We start from the raw sequence: 19,420 nt of genomic DNA on the forward strand, positions 1-19,420 counted from the left end.
ACCTGGCATTTAGTAAAGAATAAACTGAACTACCTAAAATTTGACAAAATCTTTATAAAATTGATCTATGGTTCAATTGCCTGGAATAATGAAATTAATTCAATGACTCAACCTGGAATTTAACAAAGAATGAAATAAATTGCCAGAAATTTGACAAAATTTTTAAAAAAATATTCCATGGTTCAATTGCCTGGAATAATGAAATTAATTAATTGATTCAACCTGGAAGTTAATAAAGAATGAACTGAATTACCTAAGAATTGAAAAAATTTTAAAAAAATTGATCTATGGTTCAATTGCCTGGAATAATGAAATTAATTCATTGATTCAACCTGGAAGTTAATAAAGAATGAACTGAATTACCTAAGAATTGAAAAAATAAAAAAAAAATAATCTATGGTTCACCTGAACAGGTGCTTGGAATAATAAAATTAATTTAATGATTCAACCTGGCATTTAGTAAAGAATAAACTGAACTACCTAAAATTTGACAAAATCTTTATAAAATTGATCTATGGTTCAATTGCCTGGAATAATGAAATTAATTCAATGACTCAACCTGGAATTTAACAAAGAATGAAATAAATTGCCAGAAATTTGACAAAATTTTTAAAAAAATATTCCATGGTTCAATTGCCTGGAATAATGAAATTAATTAATTGATTCAACCTGGAAGTTAATAAAGAATGAACTGAATTACCTAAGAATTGAAAAAATTTTAAAAAAATTGATCTATGGTTCAATTGCCTGGAATAATGAAATTAATTCATTGATTCAACCTGGAAGTTAATAAAGAATGAACTGAATTACCTAAGAATTGAAAAAATAAAAAAAAAATAATCTATGGTTCACCTGAACAGGTGCTTGGAATAATAAAATTAATTTAATGATTCAACCTGGCATTTAGTAAAGAATAAACTGAACTACCTAAAATTTGACAAAATCTTTATAAAATTGATCTATGGTTCAATTGCCTGGAATAATGAAATTAATTCAATGACTCAACCTGGAATTTAACAAAGAATGAAATAAATTGCCAGAAATTTGACAAAATTTTTAAAAAAATATTCCATGGTTCAATTGCCTGGAATAATGAAATTAATTAATTGATTCAACCTGGAAGTTAATAAAGAATGAACTGAATTACCTAAGAATTGAAAAAATTTTAAAAAAATTGATCTATGGTTCAATTGCCTGGAATAATGAAATTAATTCATTGATTCAACCTGGAAGTTAATAAAGAATGAACTGAATTACCTAAGAATTGAAAAAATAAAAAAAAAATAATCTATGGTTCACCTGAACAGGTGCTTGGAATAATAAAATTAATTTAATGATTCAACCTGGCATTTAGTAAAGAATAAACTGAACTACCTAAAATTTGACAAAATCTTTATAAAATTGATCTATGGTTCAATTGCCTGGAATAATGAAATTAATTAATTGATTCAACCTGGAAGTTAATAGAGAATGAACTGAATTACCTAAGAATTGAAAAAATTTTAAAAAAATTGATCTATGGTTCAATTGCCTGGAATAATGAAATTAATTAATTGATTCAACCTGGAAGTTAATAGAGAATGAACTGAATTACCTAAGAATTGAAAAAATTTTAAAAAAATTGATCTATGGTTCAATTGCCTGGAATAATGAAATTAATTCATTGATTCAACCTGGAAGTTAATAAAGAATGAACTGAATTACCTAAGAATTGAAAAAATAAAAAAAAAATAATCTATGGTTTACCTGAACAGGTGCTTGGAATAATAAAATTAATTTAATGATTCAACCTGGCATTTAGTAAAGAATAAACTGAACTACCTAAAATTTGACAAAATCTTTATAAAATTGATCTATGGTTCAATTGCCTGGAATAATGAAATTAATTAATTGATTCAACCTGGAAGTTAATAGAGAATGAACTGAATTACCTAAGAATTGAAAAAATTTTAAAAAAATTGATCTATGGTTCAATTGCCTGGAATAATGAAATTAATTCATTGATTCAACCTGGAAGTTAATAAAGAATGAACTGAATTACCTAAAATTTGACAAAATCCTTGAAAAATTGATCCTTGATTTAACTGCCTGGAATATTGAAATTAATTTAATGATTTAACCTAGAATTTATTGAAGAATAAACTAAACAACCTTAAATTTGACAAAATACTTGAAAAATTAATCCTTAGTTCAACTGCCTGAAATAATTCAGTTATTCAAACCGGAATTTATTTAAGAATAAACTAAACTACCTGAAACTTGACAAAAGTCTTGAAAAATTTATCTTTGTTTCAACTGCCTGGAATAATGAAATTGATTCAATGATTCAACCAGTAATTTAATAAAGAATGAAATAAATTACCAGAAATTTGACAAAATTAAAAAAAAAATGATCCAGGGTTCAATTGCCTGGAATAATGATATTAATTTAATGATTCAACCCAGAATTTATTGAAGAATAAACTAAATCACCTGAAACTTGACAAAAGTCTTGAAAAATCTTTGTTTCAACTGCCTGGAATAATGAAATTAATTTAATGATTTAACCTTAAATTTAATAAAGAATGAACTGAACTACCTGAAATTTAACAAAATTTTTGAAAAATTAACTCTTGGCTCAACTGCCTGTAATAATGAAATTAATTCAATAATTCAAAATAAAAGAAGTTTTTTAATTAATTAAAATAAGGTGTTTACCTCGCTACTAAATAATAAAACATATCGATACCTTAGGTTATATAATAATTATGTATGTCCTATGTTGTACCATAAAAACTTGATGAAGCTTCATAAAGAATTAAAATCATCATAAACACGGTTGCCATTCTGCAAATGAATTCGGCACTCAAGCATAATGGTCAGAAAGTAGAAAACCGTCATTTATTTCAGGAAGTTAAACGTATATAAGGTTTTATAGACATCTGCCTGGAAGGAAGTACCTTCCTTATTCATCCTAGTTAAGTGCACTTTTATATATTTCTACATAATATATGGTCTAAACATGTAAGTGCGCCATAAAAACTTACCAAATTTCAAATATCGTTAATTTAACACTACCCACCTGCCGATAACTTTCTAATTAAATCAAATTAAATTAAAAAATGTTAATTAATTTTTTGTGCTACACAAAATAAAATATCTCACTTCTATAGGACACAAAAGTTTACTAAAAATTATTGAACAACAATATGCGGCAATTAAATGCACCATTGGTTTCTTAGGAAAGACTTATTTGCCACACACCGAAATTCTCCATGGTGGGGACGTTACGTTAAAAAACCGTGCATATTTAAACGGTTATTATTGGTCATTTTATTATCCTGATTTTGTTTGTCTTTGTGGGTCAACTTTTAAAATCAAATTGCTTAAGTCAGATTAACCTTTCGGTTATATTGACTTCTTATAAAACTTTATAATAAAAAAAAAATTAATACATAAAAATTACAAAATCAATGTGAAAATATTTTTTTTTCAATAATAAAATAGATAATAATAATAAGTGAATTTTATACGGGTTTTATATAGAAATACAAGGTTAAAATATGCAGGGTGTCCCAGAAAAGAGTGTCAAGGAGTGGCGCAGAGGTACAGAATCCCTCGGGAATCCGAATCACCCCCTGTATATGATCCTTTTTTTAATGAAAAATGCTGACTTTTTTCCCTCTTGTTTTTTAAAGCAATTTATTTATATTTTTGAGCGCACGATTTCGATTGGTGGATTTAGTCGTTTTCATGTTAGTTAGGCCCAAGTTTTAACTAAATATTTAAATAAAAAATCAGGCATTATTTACCATGATTATAGAAAATTAGCTAAGAAGGTGAAAATACTGAAAAATCACAACAAAATCATAACTCCTAAACAAAAAAGATACGGTGTGATTCGGATTCCCCGAGGAGTGCTCTACCTCTGCGCCACCCCTTGACACTCTTTTCTGGGACACCCTGTATAGAGAAAAAAATTATTTAATGATTGACAAACATTAAACTGATCTGAATAATTATGTTAATCAATTGTTTTTTTCTGGAATGCTTCAACTATATGAAATAGTCAATTTTAGGTAATTTTATTTCCTCTTTATTCAACTGCCTCGAAAAATTGAAAAATTAACTGGAAACTGTTATCTTTAAATTTTGTGAAAGTCTCCTAAATCCTCCAGGCAGTTGAATAGAAAAAAACAACTCCCTGGAAAGGCAATTGAATACATACATCCAGGAAAAATGAGAAAATTGACGCAATCTATTTCCAATAATTTCAGATATGAAGGATCCTTGGACCTCAAAAATTTCTAGAGTTAGAGGGAGTTTTGTCTACAAAAATCAATTAGATAATTAAACTGTCTGGAAGATTGTCAACTTTTTTTGTGTTACCAAGTAGTTCTGATCTGATTCTGATCAGATCTAGATTCTGATTGATCTCTTCCAGGCAGTTGAACGTTTTCTCATTTTCAACTGCTTGGAAAAATTAACTGGAAACTGTCATCTCATAATTTTCGACTGTCATTTCTCAAAAGTTGTGAATTTCTGGATTTTTTTACAGTTAAGTCTGATTGGTCGATTTTCTGTTAATTTCCAGGCGGTTGAATTATGCATTCAATTTTTGTTCTTCAATTCTTCACTAAATTCCACGCAGTTGAAGAGTGGAATTAATTTTATTATTCCAGGCAGTTGAGCTTTAAAATTTGGTAAATTTTTGGAAAAAAATGATCTTTGGTGCAACTGCCTGGAATACTTAAATTAATTAAAGAATTTAACCTGTAATTTATTAAAGAATAAACTATCCTTGGTTCAACTGCCTGGAATAATTAAATTAGTTCAATGATTCAACCTGGAATTTAATGAAGAATAAAGTGAACTACCTGAAATTTGACAAAATTAGTGAAAAATTTATCCCTGGCTCAACTGCCTGGAATAATGAAATTAATTCAATGATTTAACCTAGAATATAATAAAGAATGAACTGAACTATCTAAAATTTAACAAAATTTGTAAAAAATTAGTTCAACTGCTGGAATTATAAAATTAATTCAATAATTTAACCTAGAATTTAATGAAGAATAAAGTGAACTACCTAAAATTTGACAAATATCTTAAAAAATGTATCCTTGGTTCAACTGCCTGGATTAAATAAATTAATTCAACGATTCAACCTGGAACTTACTAAAGAATGAACTGAATTAAATGAAATTTAACAAAATTCTTAAGAAATTTATTCTTGACACAATTGCCTGGAATAATTAAATTAAATCAATGACTTAACCTGGAATTTAATAAAAATTAACTAAACTACCTAAAATTTAACAAAATTTGTAAAAAACTAATGCTTAGTTCAATTGCCTGGAATAATTAAATTCATTCAATGATTCAACATGAAATTTAATAAAGAATGAACTGAAATTTAACAAAATTTGTAAAAAATTGATGCTTAGTTCAACTGCCTGGAATAATGAAATTAATTCAATAATTTAACCTAGAATTTAATGAGGAATAAAGTGAACTACCTAAAATTCGACAAATATCTTAAAAAATTAATCCTTGGCTCAACTGCCTGGAATAATTAAATTAATTCAATGATTCAACTTGGAATTTAATAAAGAATAAGCTGAATTACCTGAAATTTAACAAAATTCTTAAAAAATTTATCCTTGGCACAAGTGCCTGGAATAATTACATTAAATCAATGATTTAACCTGGAATTTAATAAAAATTAACTGAACTACCTAAAATTTAACAAAATTTGTAAAAAACTAATGCTTAGTTCAACTGCCTGGAATAATTAAATTAATTCAATGATTCAACCTAAAATTTAATAAAGAATGAACTGAAATTTAACAAAATTTGTAAAAAATTGATGCTTAGTTCAACTGCCTGGAATAATGAAATTAATTCAATAATTTAACCTGAAATTTAACAAAATTTGTGAATAATGATTCAAAATAAAAGAAATTAAATCTATAAAAAATACCGTTAATTTAAAAATATCATTAATCCAACATATAGGGGGCTTTTTCGTCGAAAAAAATGGTACGACACTGTTTTTTTATTGGAATTTTTCAGTGCACATTTACAGTAAAAAAACCGCATATTTCAAAAACCATTACTCTCTATACTGTATACTGATTAATTTGGCGATAATATTAAAATTAAAATACCCATGTTTTTTTAAATCTCGCTAACAGAAAACCCCGTTTTAATTTAACGTACAGTGTTTCAGATAAAATATATATTTCATGCAATGGTTCAATAATTTTGTATAATACAATGATATTCATATAACGTATGTTAAAAATTTTAATTTATATTTAAAGCATGAAGGTATGTATTTTAACGGGTTTCCCATTTCCGTTAATTTCATCGTTTTCTTGAAAAAAAATCTATTATTAATTTCTCTAGTTGCAAAATATAATTAAATAAATAAGGATTTTCCTATATTGCGTGGAGATAATAATTTAATTACACTAAAATAGGATTTTTGACAATAATATTTTAATTTATATGCAAATTTACTAGAAAGCAGGATTATCCCGGTTATAAAATGAATTACCATCAATGTAAAATAATCATGATAAGTGTTAAATTAATAGAAAAAAATTGTCAAAAAAATATTAAGATATTTAATATAAACATTATAAAATCAATTTTTTTTGGGTTTTTTACAGTTAAGTCTGATTGGTGGATTTTCTGTTATTTTTCGGGCAGTTGAATTATGCATTCAATTATTCATAACTTTGCGAAATTTTAGGCAATTTAGTTAGTTCATTCGTCACTGAATTCCACGCAGTTGAATAGTTGAATTAATATTATTATTCCAGGCAGTTGAGCCTTGAAATTTGGCTAATTTCTGGAAAAAATGGATTTTTAGGTCAACTGTCTGGAATAGTGAAATTAATTTAATGATTCAAACTGAAATTTAATAAAGAATGAACTGAATTACGTGAAATTTGATAAAGTCCTTGAAAAATTGATTCTTGGTACAGCTTCCTGAAATATTGAAATAAATTCCTAGAATTTATTAAAGAATAAAATAAAGTACCTAAAATTTAACAAAATTCTTGAGAAAAATTGATGCTTGGTTCAACTGCCTGGAATAATTAAATTAGTTCAATGATTTAACCTGGAATTTAATAAAGAATGAAGTGAACTACCTGAATTTTGACAAAATTAGTGAAAAATTGATCCCTGGCTCAACTGCCTGGAATAATAAAATTTATTTAACGATTGAATCTGGAATTTAATGAAAAATTAACTGAACTATCTAAAATTTAACAAAATTTGTGAAAAATTATTGCTTAGTTCAACTGCCTGGAATAATGAATTTAATTTAATAATTTAACCTACAATTTAATGACGAATAAAGTGAACTACCTAAAATTTGACAAATATCTTAAAAAATTAATCCTTGGTTCAACTGCCTGGAATAAATAAATTAATTCAATGATTCAACCTGGAATTTACTGAAGAATGAACTGAATTAACTGAAATTTAACAAAATTCTTAAAAAATGTATCCTTGGCACAACTGCCTGGAATAATTAAATTAATTCAAGGATTCAATCTGAAATTTTAGTAGAATGAACTGAGTTACCTGAAATTTAACAAAATTTGTAAAAAATTGATGCTTAGTTCAACTGCCTGGAATAATGAAATTAAATCAATAATTTAACATAGAATTTAATGAGGAATAAAGTGAATTAACTAATATTTGACAAATATCTTAAAAAAAAAATAATTGGTTCAACTGCCTGGAATAAATAAATTAATTCAATGATTTAACCTGGAATTTAATAAAGAATGAACTGAATTACATGAAATTTAACAAAATGGTTAAAAAATTCATCCCTGGTACAACTGCCTGAAATAATTAAATAGTTTCAATGATTTAACCTGCAATTTAATGAAAAATGAACTGATCTATCTAAAATTTTGTTAAATTTATGAAAAATTGATTTTTAGTTCAACTGCCTAGCATAATGAAATTAATTCAATGATTCAGCCTAGAATTTAATGAGGAATAAAGTGAACTACCTAAAATTTGACAAATATCTTAAATAAATAATCCTTGGTTTAAGTGCCTGGAATAACAAAATTAATTCAATGATTTTCATCATGATCAGTGTTAAATTGTCGAAAAAATATCAAGATATTTAATATAAATATTATAAAATCAAGTTTTCTTTCTGAGTCGACTAACTAAAAATAAAAAAACATACATATAAATTAAATTAAATATTTTCAATCTATTTATTCCTATAATTGACCCTAATAAACTATATAATTTTTATTCTGTTTTAAACCCTAATATTTAATTAAAATCTGTATGCATAATATTATTTATTTATAAATTTAATTTAATTAAAACTTAATAATTATCTTGGTTAATTATACTTTTAAATTAGGTGTTTGATTTATAGAAAATCGTATACAACTTGAATTAAGTGTACATCAATTTGGGAAGATGTAAAACTCTACTGGGTATCCGATAATGAACTGCTATAATAGATTTTTTAAAAAGTAGATTTTGGAAAATCTACTGAATTGAACTGTTTTTGAGTTTTTTTTTTAAATATATGTTAAAAAATACCTTTACAGGTTAAAAATGTACCCATGAATTCTTATAAAAATGCACTGTACTAAATTTTATTATACTGAATGAGTACAATGTGGTTAAAATATAACCTCAAAAGTTACATTAACCCACGATTTTTATTTAGTAGTAATGCACACATTATTTTTTATTTAACGTTTAGTGCAAAGATCATGGAATTTAGAACAGTTAGAAAATTGCCTAAAAAAATAGAGAATTGCAATCAATAAACATTCATGGTATTTTTTTCTAAATACCTCTAGTTTCTTAAATTAATAAATAATTAGAAAGAAACTTTATTCTAGAACCTTAAGAAACCCACTCTGTTTAACTAATTAACACCCTGTAATATTTGTTGCTAAAAACGTGAAAAAACAAAGCAACAACAAAATAGTCTTACCTGAACACTGCCAAATTCTAACACAAATTAAACCCAAATAAAAAAATCAAATTAAACCCGGCCAGTAAACGCTTAAAAATTAAAATTACTAATATATTTACACATAAGAGAGCACTAACCTACTACTACTAGTACTAATGCATATATTCAAGGCGTCCAAAACTATACGTGCTCCTATCAAGGAATTTACCGACAGATAAAAAGAAACATTACAAATTTTTACATGCTCGTTATGATTTAAACACGGATGGATTTCTTATGGGTACATACCTTGAATCTGCACTAGGATTAATAGGAACTAATTGGTTGTATTTATCATCCTATCCGTATATGTATACATACGTAAAGTATGCGGATTTTGCGTTTATGTACAAATGGAGATTTTGAAAGTTCAGGTTTTTTTACAGATATTAAAATATATTACTTCTATCGCGGGTTATTTAATAATACCTATATGTTTATATGGTTTGTGGATTGAACAAAAACCTTTATAAAAGTAAAATGGCAGCCATCGATGGCTAAAATAATAGACAATAGGCAATATTATTGTATATACTAAAAATACGGCAGATTTTCGTGAAATTCAATTACAAGTGAATGAACCAATTTGTAATAAATTTGGCAAAACTGTAACGTTTGATGTCGTAAAAGTAACCAACTGCATTCGTGACCTTCGGTTTAAGTTTAGAAAATTTACTTGATCAATAAAATGCCAACGGGAATGGTAATTTTCTCATTTAAAAACAAAAATAAATTTAAATTTAGTAAAAATAAAAAAAGTGACCACTTTATTTAACTTTTAACTTGTTTAAAAAGTACAGAGCAGCACATCAAAAACTGCTCAGCAAGAAAGCATACTTTAAATTTTCTCACTTAATTTTGTAATTATTTTTTTACGATAAAATGTCAATATATTTAAAAAAAAATTAAATTAATTCAATTATTTAATCTGGAATTTAATAAAAAATGAACTGAACTATCTAAAATTTAACAAAATTTTTAAAAAATTGATGCTTAGTTCAACTGCCTGGAATAATGAAATTAATTCAATAATTTAACCTAGAATTTAATAAGGAATAAAGTGAATTAACTAGAATTTGACAAATATCTAAAAAAAATAATAATTGGTTCAACTGCCTGGAATAAATAAATGAATTCAATGATTTAACCTGGAATTTAATAAAGAATGAACTGAGTTACCTGAAATTTAACAAAATTCTTAAAAAATTTATCCTTGGCACAACTGCCTGAAATATATAAATTAACTCAATGATTCAACCTAGAATGTATTAAAGAATAAACTGAACTATCTAAAATTTGACAAATATCTTAAAAAATTAATCCTTGGTTCAACTGCCTGGAATAACTAAATTAATTCAATGATTCAACCTGGAATTTATTAAAGAATTAACTGAATTACCTGAAATTTAACAAAATTAACAAATTTAACAAATTTAACAAAATTATTTAACTTGTTTGAAAAATACAGAGCAGCACATCAAAAACTGCTCAGCAAGAAAGCATACTTTAAATTTTCTCACTTGATTTTGTAATTATTTTTTTACGATAAAATGTCAATATATTTAATTTTTCTTCGATTTGAGGTCTGTTTTGCATACCCACATTTTGGCAAAAACAATTTTTATAATAAAGTTTAAAAATGTGTCTTTAATTTCTAACAAGTTTATGCTATAGCAGACCTTAGTTGTATGACTGGTTTGGAAATCAATAAATAAGAGATTATTGAATTTAATGGTAATTTAATCCTGGTTACAGGCTTTTCATGAATTATTTCAAACTTTCATTAAACCCATTTTGTTGATCAAAACAAATGGTATATCATAGTCTATAATAGCAGTTAATTTTGTTAAGCAGTTGTTCACTTTTGAGTGTTATTGGATACAATAATTTAACCATTTTCATAACAGGTCTTAAATATCAAGCTACCAAGGAGTATAGGAAACTTTTTTGACATGTGACAATACGGATTCTGACTGTTATATAATAATAATAATAATAAACGTCTTTTATTTAACAAACAAATAATTTACAGTTGTGATTATCATAGATACATTTCTATAGGGATATAAGAGACGTGAAGTCTAGCCATGTGGCTACTTTTACTTAACCTACCTAATCCCTCTAAAGTGAAAATAAAACAATATCATGCAACTTAGTAGCAAATAGCTCTTTAAAACTACGCACACATTGTAGAAAGAAAAAAAAGTTACTTAAAGAATTATTATGCACAACGACAAACTGTGCGGTAATATAGCTTTATCCAGTAGCGGTTATTCTCCCATTTTTTAATTTTTTTATTTATTTTTTATTAAGTATTGCCTCAACATGCTCATTTTAAGTGTCTTTTTGTCTTTAATAAGAAAGAAAAAAAAATCCTTTCTTATTCATGGTGAGTTTGTTGATTAAATAAAAACAAACGCATTTTGTATTTAAATTTATTAATATTAAATATTTTAAAATTATCAGGTATGGAATTATATAAGGTGATTGCATTATATGAAAAGGATCTTTTATACATAGATGTTTTATGTAACAGGATGGAGAATTTGTTTTTGTTTCTAATATTTTGTCCATGCATGCTTATCCTTATCAGAAATTTATTTTTAAGAGTATTCGAGGTGTTAGTGGTATTGAGAAGCTTATGCTCAAAATTTGAAAGATGTAGTTTTCTACGGCTTTCCTTATTTAGCCAATTAGATTCTACAAATTTATAAGTAATATGGTCGTCCTTCCTGATTCCATATATCAATCAACAGCATGCGTTCTGTACCCTTTGTATTTTTTGTTTATCGAGAGCTGTAAGACATGGACCGTATATAAAGTCACCATAGTTGAAATGTGAGAGTACTAATGTGTCGCATAAACTTTTTTTCAACGAGTAGTTAAGAATGTGCCGATTATTATACAGGGTGTCCATTTATAAACTGACACATTTTAACTGCTTATAAGTCAAGAACGAAAAATGACAACAATGTGCGGTTTTCACAGAACTTCATCAATATTTTTAAAGTTTTTTTGACAGTGTTGCCAAGTTTCAAAATTTATCTGAAGTAGGAGGAAAAAAATTGATGATTTTCAAAGGCCGATTTCTCAAAAATTTTACCCTGTACTTTTTAATTTCAAATGAAAGCCTGTTAAATCCCCTTTCCGAAAATTGTTTTAAATTCATTATTTTTTTTACAGAGCCAATTTTAGTAAATGACACCTGTTTGAAAAATTTCCTAGAATACATATTTGGTGATTGAAGAACATTTTCTGGTAATTGCCTATGTATAGCTTTAGCATGAGCATAATTAAATAATTTGCGCTATTGCCATATCTATAAAAAGTATTTATTCTATGTATTAAATTACGACTATTTCTAACAATTTTAACAACAAACAACTGAAAAAATTAATTTTAATTTATGAGTAATAAATTAGCTGCTGAATATGACCCCCATTTTGCTCGGAACACAAATGTAGACAAATGTTGCCGAAGGCGTTTTGTAGCATTCGCGGTGTAATTTGGTTGAAAACGTTTACTATGTTGTTGCGCAGTTCATCCAAATTTCTTGGGGTTGGATTGTAGCAGCGGTCTTTTACATATCCCCATATATAAAAATCTGGAATGGTTAGATCGGGAGAATAAGATGCCCACTCGATTGAACCTGCTCGCCCTACCCAACTGTTTCCAAAAGTAATATCTAAGGAATCCCTTGCGACCCTGGAGAAGTGTGGTGGTGCACCGTCTTGCTGGAAGTAGACCGTGTCTTAAATTCCATCCTACTGAAGTTGAGGATAAAAAAATGCTTCCAACATATCGGTGTAATTGTTTCCATTCACTGTTGCTTCTTGAAAAAAAAATGGCCCATAAATTTTAGATTTTGATACTGCACACCAAACGTTCAACTTAGGAGAATTTCTTTCAAATTCGTTATACACTCGAGGATTTTCATCTCCCCATATTCGGCAGTTATGCTTATTTACTCGACCACTGATGTGAAATGTTGCCTCATCAGACATTATTAAATTGGTATCCGGCTCATTTCTAAAAAGATCTAGTAGTGTTTCGCACATTAAATATCTTTTTTCAAGGGCGCGATTTTCTATTTTTAGGAAAGTTTGAATTTTGTAGGGTTTAAATTTAATTATTTTTAGAAATTTATGTACTTTACTTTTTGACATATTTTTCATTTGAGCTATGTTCCTAATAGATATATAACCAAATATCTATCTGTTGTAGGACAACAGATCTTTACTAACTTCTTTTACCAGCAAAATATCATCCAAGAGAATCTTGTGCTTGTCTACATCTTGTGCATTTCGGTTTGTTCTAACTTTTCTTTTAACTGTTCCCTTCTGAGAAAATTGGCGTACCCAATGAAGTATAGATTTTCGTGAAGGTGGAGCCCTTTCAAAAATCAGCCTAAATCTTCTTCTCGTCTGCGTAACTGATTTGCATTTACTAAATAATAACATGCAACGTGCCTATGCAGTGTTCCTGGGTGGTAAACATATTTAAACCTTTCAAAATCTTTAAAAAATGCAAAAATACATATAGAAATCAAATTATTGGGACTCCTCAACGGATGACGTTAAAAAGATTTGACAGTAGTTGAAGCCCACAAAACAAATTATGCAACTCACAGCCTCCTTGACAAGCTACAATTGTTATTGTTGTCACTTGATACTAAAAATGATATTTAATAGGTATTTATTGTAGGAAAAATTTCAAAAAGGTGTCATTTACTAAAATTGGCTTTGTAAAAAAAACAATGAATTTAAGACAATTTATACATTTTCGGAAAGAGGATTTAACAGGCTTTCATGTGAAATTAAAAAGTACAGGGTGTTACATTTAAAATTTTAAAGAAATCGACCTTTGAAAATCATTAATTTTTTTCCTCCTATTTCAGGTAAATTTTGAAACTTGACAACACTGTCAAAAAAAACTTTAAAAATATTGATAAAGTTCTGTGAAAACCGCACATTATTGTCATTTTTCGTTCTCGACTTATAAGCAGTTAAAATGTGTCAGTTTATAAATGGACACCCTGTATAATAATTTCAGCGCACAGAAGCTTTTTCTTGTTATATTCTGAACGTGTGCATTAAATCTGAGATCTTCGTCGATAGTTAAGCCAAGATTTTTTGCGCTGGATACAAATTTTAATGTAGTATCATTTATTTTTAATTTTAAGTTGTTTTTAATAGAGTTTCTTTTGATTTTCCTGCCAATACATAATAGTTTAGTTTTGTCAGAATTTTTAGTTTAGGTTATGTTTAGCAGATAATTCTTTAATTACCTGAAGATCAGCATTTATTTGATTGGCAATTTCTTGCGATTTGTTATAATCAAAAGAGACATAGATTTGTGTGTCATCCGCGTATGCTTGTGTTTTACAGTATTTAGGTGCGAGAATTATATCAGTGGTGTAAATAATAAATAAAAGGGGTGATAAAATAGCTCCTTGTGGCACACCCGACAGAACATCGAATGCATTCGACGTAATATTGTTATAGACCACCTTTTGCGACCGTTTGCTTAGAAATGAATTAATTAATTGAACAGAGTCCGCGTCGAACACATAATATTTTAGCTTAGCTAATAGGAGACGGTGATCCAGAGTATCAAAGGCCTTAGAGAAGTCTAGAAGTACCAAAATATTTATGTATATATCTGTCAAAAAAAAATTTTTTTTGATTATTTAAAGAATCTTCAACAATCTTATTACATACGAAGATTCTATGTCAGGTTAAGGTTGCAAAAAAACTATTTCTGATATTTTTCAAAATTTTTATTAAAGACATTCTCTTTTAGTTTTTTTAAGAAATTGCGTTTTCATTTTATGGTACTTTGATGTAGAGGTTTTTATAAATGTTTTTAAATTTATGGTTTTTCTAGAATGAGAAACATGAAAAATATTTTTTTACAGATTACACATTTTACAAATTTTCCTAAATTTCCAATACAAGCATTTTAATAAGAATTATATTCCTGGCACTATTTATGAAAACGGAGATTTTTTTCCTTAAAATTTATAATTTAATACATTTCAATAACTAGAATATTTAGGTCACCGAAAAAAAATATTTATTCGAGCATATAAATTCGAACAATTACATCACTAATCTCTTTATCGTTTTTCTCTCATATTTTCTATCAAATCCGCGAAGCTAACATTCGTATAATTACAAGTAAACAATTTTAATTTATATTTCCTGAAAAGAGTATCAAAATCGTTAAAAAAGTAAACATATTCCTTAACTGAATTATTTAAAAGTGTCCTAGGTGCCAAACTCGATAACGGAATGGCACAGTTTTATTATAGTTCATAATAAAATAATTGGAAAAAATTAGGTTTCTACTGAATTAAATAAAGTGTAATTTAAACCGAAACGTGAAGTTATAACTAGTAATATACAGGGTGTCATTGAAATGGTGTAAAAAAATTCGGGGGGTGATAGTACTCCTAAAAATTTTAAAAAAAGTTCCTATAACTATAGGGCGGAAAATGCATATTAAGGGAGTTAGGGGCACTGAAAGGGTAAATTTAAAAAACGGTTTTTTGAAATTGTAGGCTTAAAAAACGAGATAAAATTTCGAAAAAAAATCCTCTGCCATAAATTTTGACCCAAAATCAAATGGTGATACTGAAAAATAATTTGGAAAATCGGAAAGGGTAGTTTTTGCAAGGGTAGGGGGTTAATTCGTGAATAACTTTTTTTAGGTTATTTTTTTCGCAACGTGGGTTCATTTTTTAAAAACTACATACTTTTTCCTACAAAAAAGGTACTCTTGTTGCACATCGCCCAGAACGATGGTTTTCGAGAAAATTGAAGGCAAAAAGTTTGTTCTGATGGGTTGCTAACTGGTTAAACAACATAAACCTATGAAAGTTATGGGGTTTCAAAAGTACACGTAGTTATTAAATAATTAATTGAAAAATCTAAATTTTATGATTTTTAAAACATCTTATTGCTTTAAATAACGAAATAAACCAATTACCAAAATTCCTTATTAAAATAATGCATTTCTTAATTCATTCATAGTAAATGTTCAAAGTGACCACCATTCATTTCAATGCAGACATCTGCTCTTCTTCTCCATGATCTGCGTACCCTGTGGAATATCCCTGGGGTTGTACGAATTTGATTGGAACAGTCGATAATGCGTTGACGTAGTTGCTCTTCAGTATTAATCGGCACTGAGTAAACCAAAGTTTTCAAGTGGCCCCAGAAGTAGAAATCTAATGGATTAAGATCTGGTGATCTTGCTGGCCAAGCTTGTGGACCACCACGTCCTATCCAACGCCTCTCAAAAACTTGGTTTAAATGATTCCTCACCGCTAGCGGAAAATGAGCTGGTGCACCATCATGCATAAAATACGTGATCTGCCTCTGTGCTATGGGAACTTCCTCCAAAAGTGCTGGTAGATCATGTATTAGAAAATTAAGGTAACTTTGACCATTTAGCCTAAAATGTTTATTATTATAAATAACAAGCGCGTATTGAATATTTGGTACTCGCGGTGTAAACTAGGCTAATGAATCAAATAAGTATGCATTTAATAAGGAATTTTGGTAATTGGTTTATTTCGTTTTTTTAAAGCAATACGATGTTTTAAAAATCATGAAATTTAGATTTTTCAATTAATTATTTAATAACTACTTGTTTACTTTTGAAACCCCATAACTTTCATAAGTTTATGTTGTTTAACCAGTTAGCAGCCCATCAGAGCAAACTTTTTGCCTTCAATTTTCTCGAAAACCATCGTTCTGGGCGATGTGCAACAAGAGTACCTTTTTTGTAGGAAAAAGTATGTAGTTTTTAAAAAATGAACCCACGTTGCGAAAAAAATAACCTAAAAAAAGTTATTCACGAATTAACCCCCTACCCTTGCAAAAACTACCCTTTCCGATTTTCCAAATTATTTTTCAGTATCACCATTTGATTTTGGGTCAAAATTTATGGCAGAGGATTTTTTTTCGAAATTTTATCTCGTTTTTTAAGCCTACAATTTCAAAAAACCGTTTTTTAAATTTACCCTTTCAGTGCCCCTAACTCCCTTAATATGCATTTTCCGCCCTATAGTTATAGGAACTTTTTTTAAAATTTTTAGGAGTACTATCACCCCCCGAATTTTTTTACACCATTTCAATGACACCCTGTATGTATGTAGAAGAGTGGTTATTGTACCATAGTTAAAATTAAATTCAGACTATGTGGATGAAAGCATCAAATTTGTACAGAGCTAATTTTTTTATTTTTAAGGTACATGATATAGCAAATAAAAGACGTTTTTATTTGTTCACCCTTTATTGGACTTTCTATAGGGTCTTATTGGAAGCCTGAAGAAGGTCCAATAAAGGATCGAAACATTGTTTAACAAATAATAACATCTTTGATTTACAATACTTTATCCCAAAAAACGGATTCACCTAATACAATTTTTAATTGCAAAAAATTGACCTGATCAGCAAGTTATATAGTTAAAAACGCCCAGTATATACACTTATTCATCAGTCACCTCTATTTTGCTAGATCAGCTTTTATATTATATAAATATACAGGGTGTTTCAGAACTATGGGATCAAACTTCTAGGGGTTGTTCAGTGCAACAGTAAAATCCACTTTAGTACAGGAACCCATGTCCGGAAATGTGTCACTACGCCACTACGGCCCTAAGACGCGCTTAAATTTAGAAAATATATTAATTACCTAAATAGGATCTGATGTATTTATTTTTACCTTTTGTATATGATACCATCACAACAATTGTTCAAAATGTCTTCCTCCAACCTCAATACACCGATTTAAACGCCGCACATGATTTCGGTGGACTACACTAAAAATTTGATCCTCGTTTTTAATGATTTCAAATGCTATTGTTTTTCGTTCAATTAAGTCTAGCTCTGATTCTACTGGAGTTTCGTAGACTAAAGACTTTACATGTCCCCACAAGAAAAAATCGAGCGACATTAAATCGGGTGACCTAGGAGGCCAAGAAACTGCTCCACCTCTTGCAATCCAACGGTGCCCAAACCGCTGAGCCAAATACTCGCGTACTTGTACAGCAAAGTGAACCGGCGCTCCATCATGCTGAAACCCCATTTGCTGTCTAACGTTTAGTGGAACATTTTCAAGGAGTTCTGGGAACGCAGATAAATAGGTTCTGTTAACCGTTCCGGTTGAAGGTATGGCCCAATTAAATAAAAATCAACAATGCCTGCCCATACGTTGACAGACCAACGATTCTGATGTTTTCTTGGAAAAATTGCATAAGGATTTTCTTCGTCCCAAACTCTCTTGTGAAAGGGGCTTCATCGGTCCACAAAACATATCGTAAAAAATCTGGTTGTGCAATGATGTGATCCAGAAGCCATCGACAAAATTGAACTCTAGGATGATAATCGGCTGCAGTCATACCTTGAACTTTCTGGAAGTGGTAAGGATGGAGTTGTTGCTCGTGTAGTACCCGCCAGACAGAAGCGTTACTCGTATTCATATTCTTAGCGACGTCACATGTGCTATTTGATGGTTCATCGGCAACTCGCTGAAGCACCTCTTCTTCAAATTCGACCGTTCTTACGGTTCGAGCAACATCAGTATCATGCATCTTGGTCTTAAACATGCCTGTCTCAGCGAGCCACCGATGTACCGCAATAAATTTGTTGTATCCAGGATGCTGTCGTTCGGGATAACGTTTATGATACAACCGCGATGCTGCTCGTGCATTGCATGTTTGTTGCTCCGTATGCCAAATGCATATCTGCCAATTCTTGATTGGTAAAGGTTTCCATTAGCAATAAATGTTTAAAAATTGTAAGCTATAAAATTTTTAAACATGACATTGAGAATTGACATTGATAAGCGTTGATTTTAAACAATTGTTGTTATGGTATTATGTATAAAAGGTAAAAATAAATGCAACAGATCTTATTTAGGTAATTAATGTTTTTTATAAATTTTAACGTCTTAGGGCCGTAGTGGCGTAGTAACGCATTTCCGGACATGGGTTCCAATACTCAAATGGATTCTTCTGTTGCACTGAACAACGCCTAGAAGTTTGATCCCATAGTTCTGAAACACCCTGTATATAATCGTAGTTTTAAGCTCATTCTTTATACCTGTAGTCTAAGTACATCATATCACTCTGTATTTTTAATTATAATAAAAAATTTTAAAAATAAGTATTCCACCACAAAATATATAATTAGCATAAATAATCAATGTAAATAAATTGGGTAATTCTAGCCATAATAAAAAAACGGTAAATTTTTTGTTTCTATATTTATACGGTTTAAACATGTGAAACTTACCTGCATAATAATAATTCAAGAAATTCCAAATCTGTATCTTACACTAGAATACTTTTCACAACGGAATTCCGATCTCGAAATCTATATAATCAGTATACTAATCTCTTTAATACGA

General features: G+C 28.6%; 1 protein-coding gene across 4 annotated transcripts in view; it reads right to left on the minus strand.

Moving 5' to 3' along the window:
• The window catches only part of LOC126745521 (probable multidrug resistance-associated protein lethal(2)03659), a 59,721-nt gene extending 40,397 nt beyond the window's left edge, over positions 1–19,324 (minus strand). The window contains exon 1 of one of the 4 annotated variants that reach the window (XM_050453399.1): positions 19,306–19,324. The gene's annotated coding sequence lies outside the window, so the exon portion shown is untranslated. Of the gene's footprint in view, positions 1–8,980; positions 9,218–9,250; positions 9,409–19,305 lie in introns of those variants that run through there. The other 3 variants (XM_050453396.1, XM_050453397.1, XM_050453395.1) reach the window with 3 other exon arrangements.
• Between the last annotated feature and the right edge of the window lie 96 nt (positions 19,325–19,420).

This window comes from Anthonomus grandis, chromosome 16, assembly GCF_022605725.1.
Source record: "Anthonomus grandis grandis chromosome 16, icAntGran1.3, whole genome shotgun sequence".
NCBI lineage: Eukaryota > Metazoa > Arthropoda > Insecta > Coleoptera > Curculionidae > Anthonomus > Anthonomus grandis.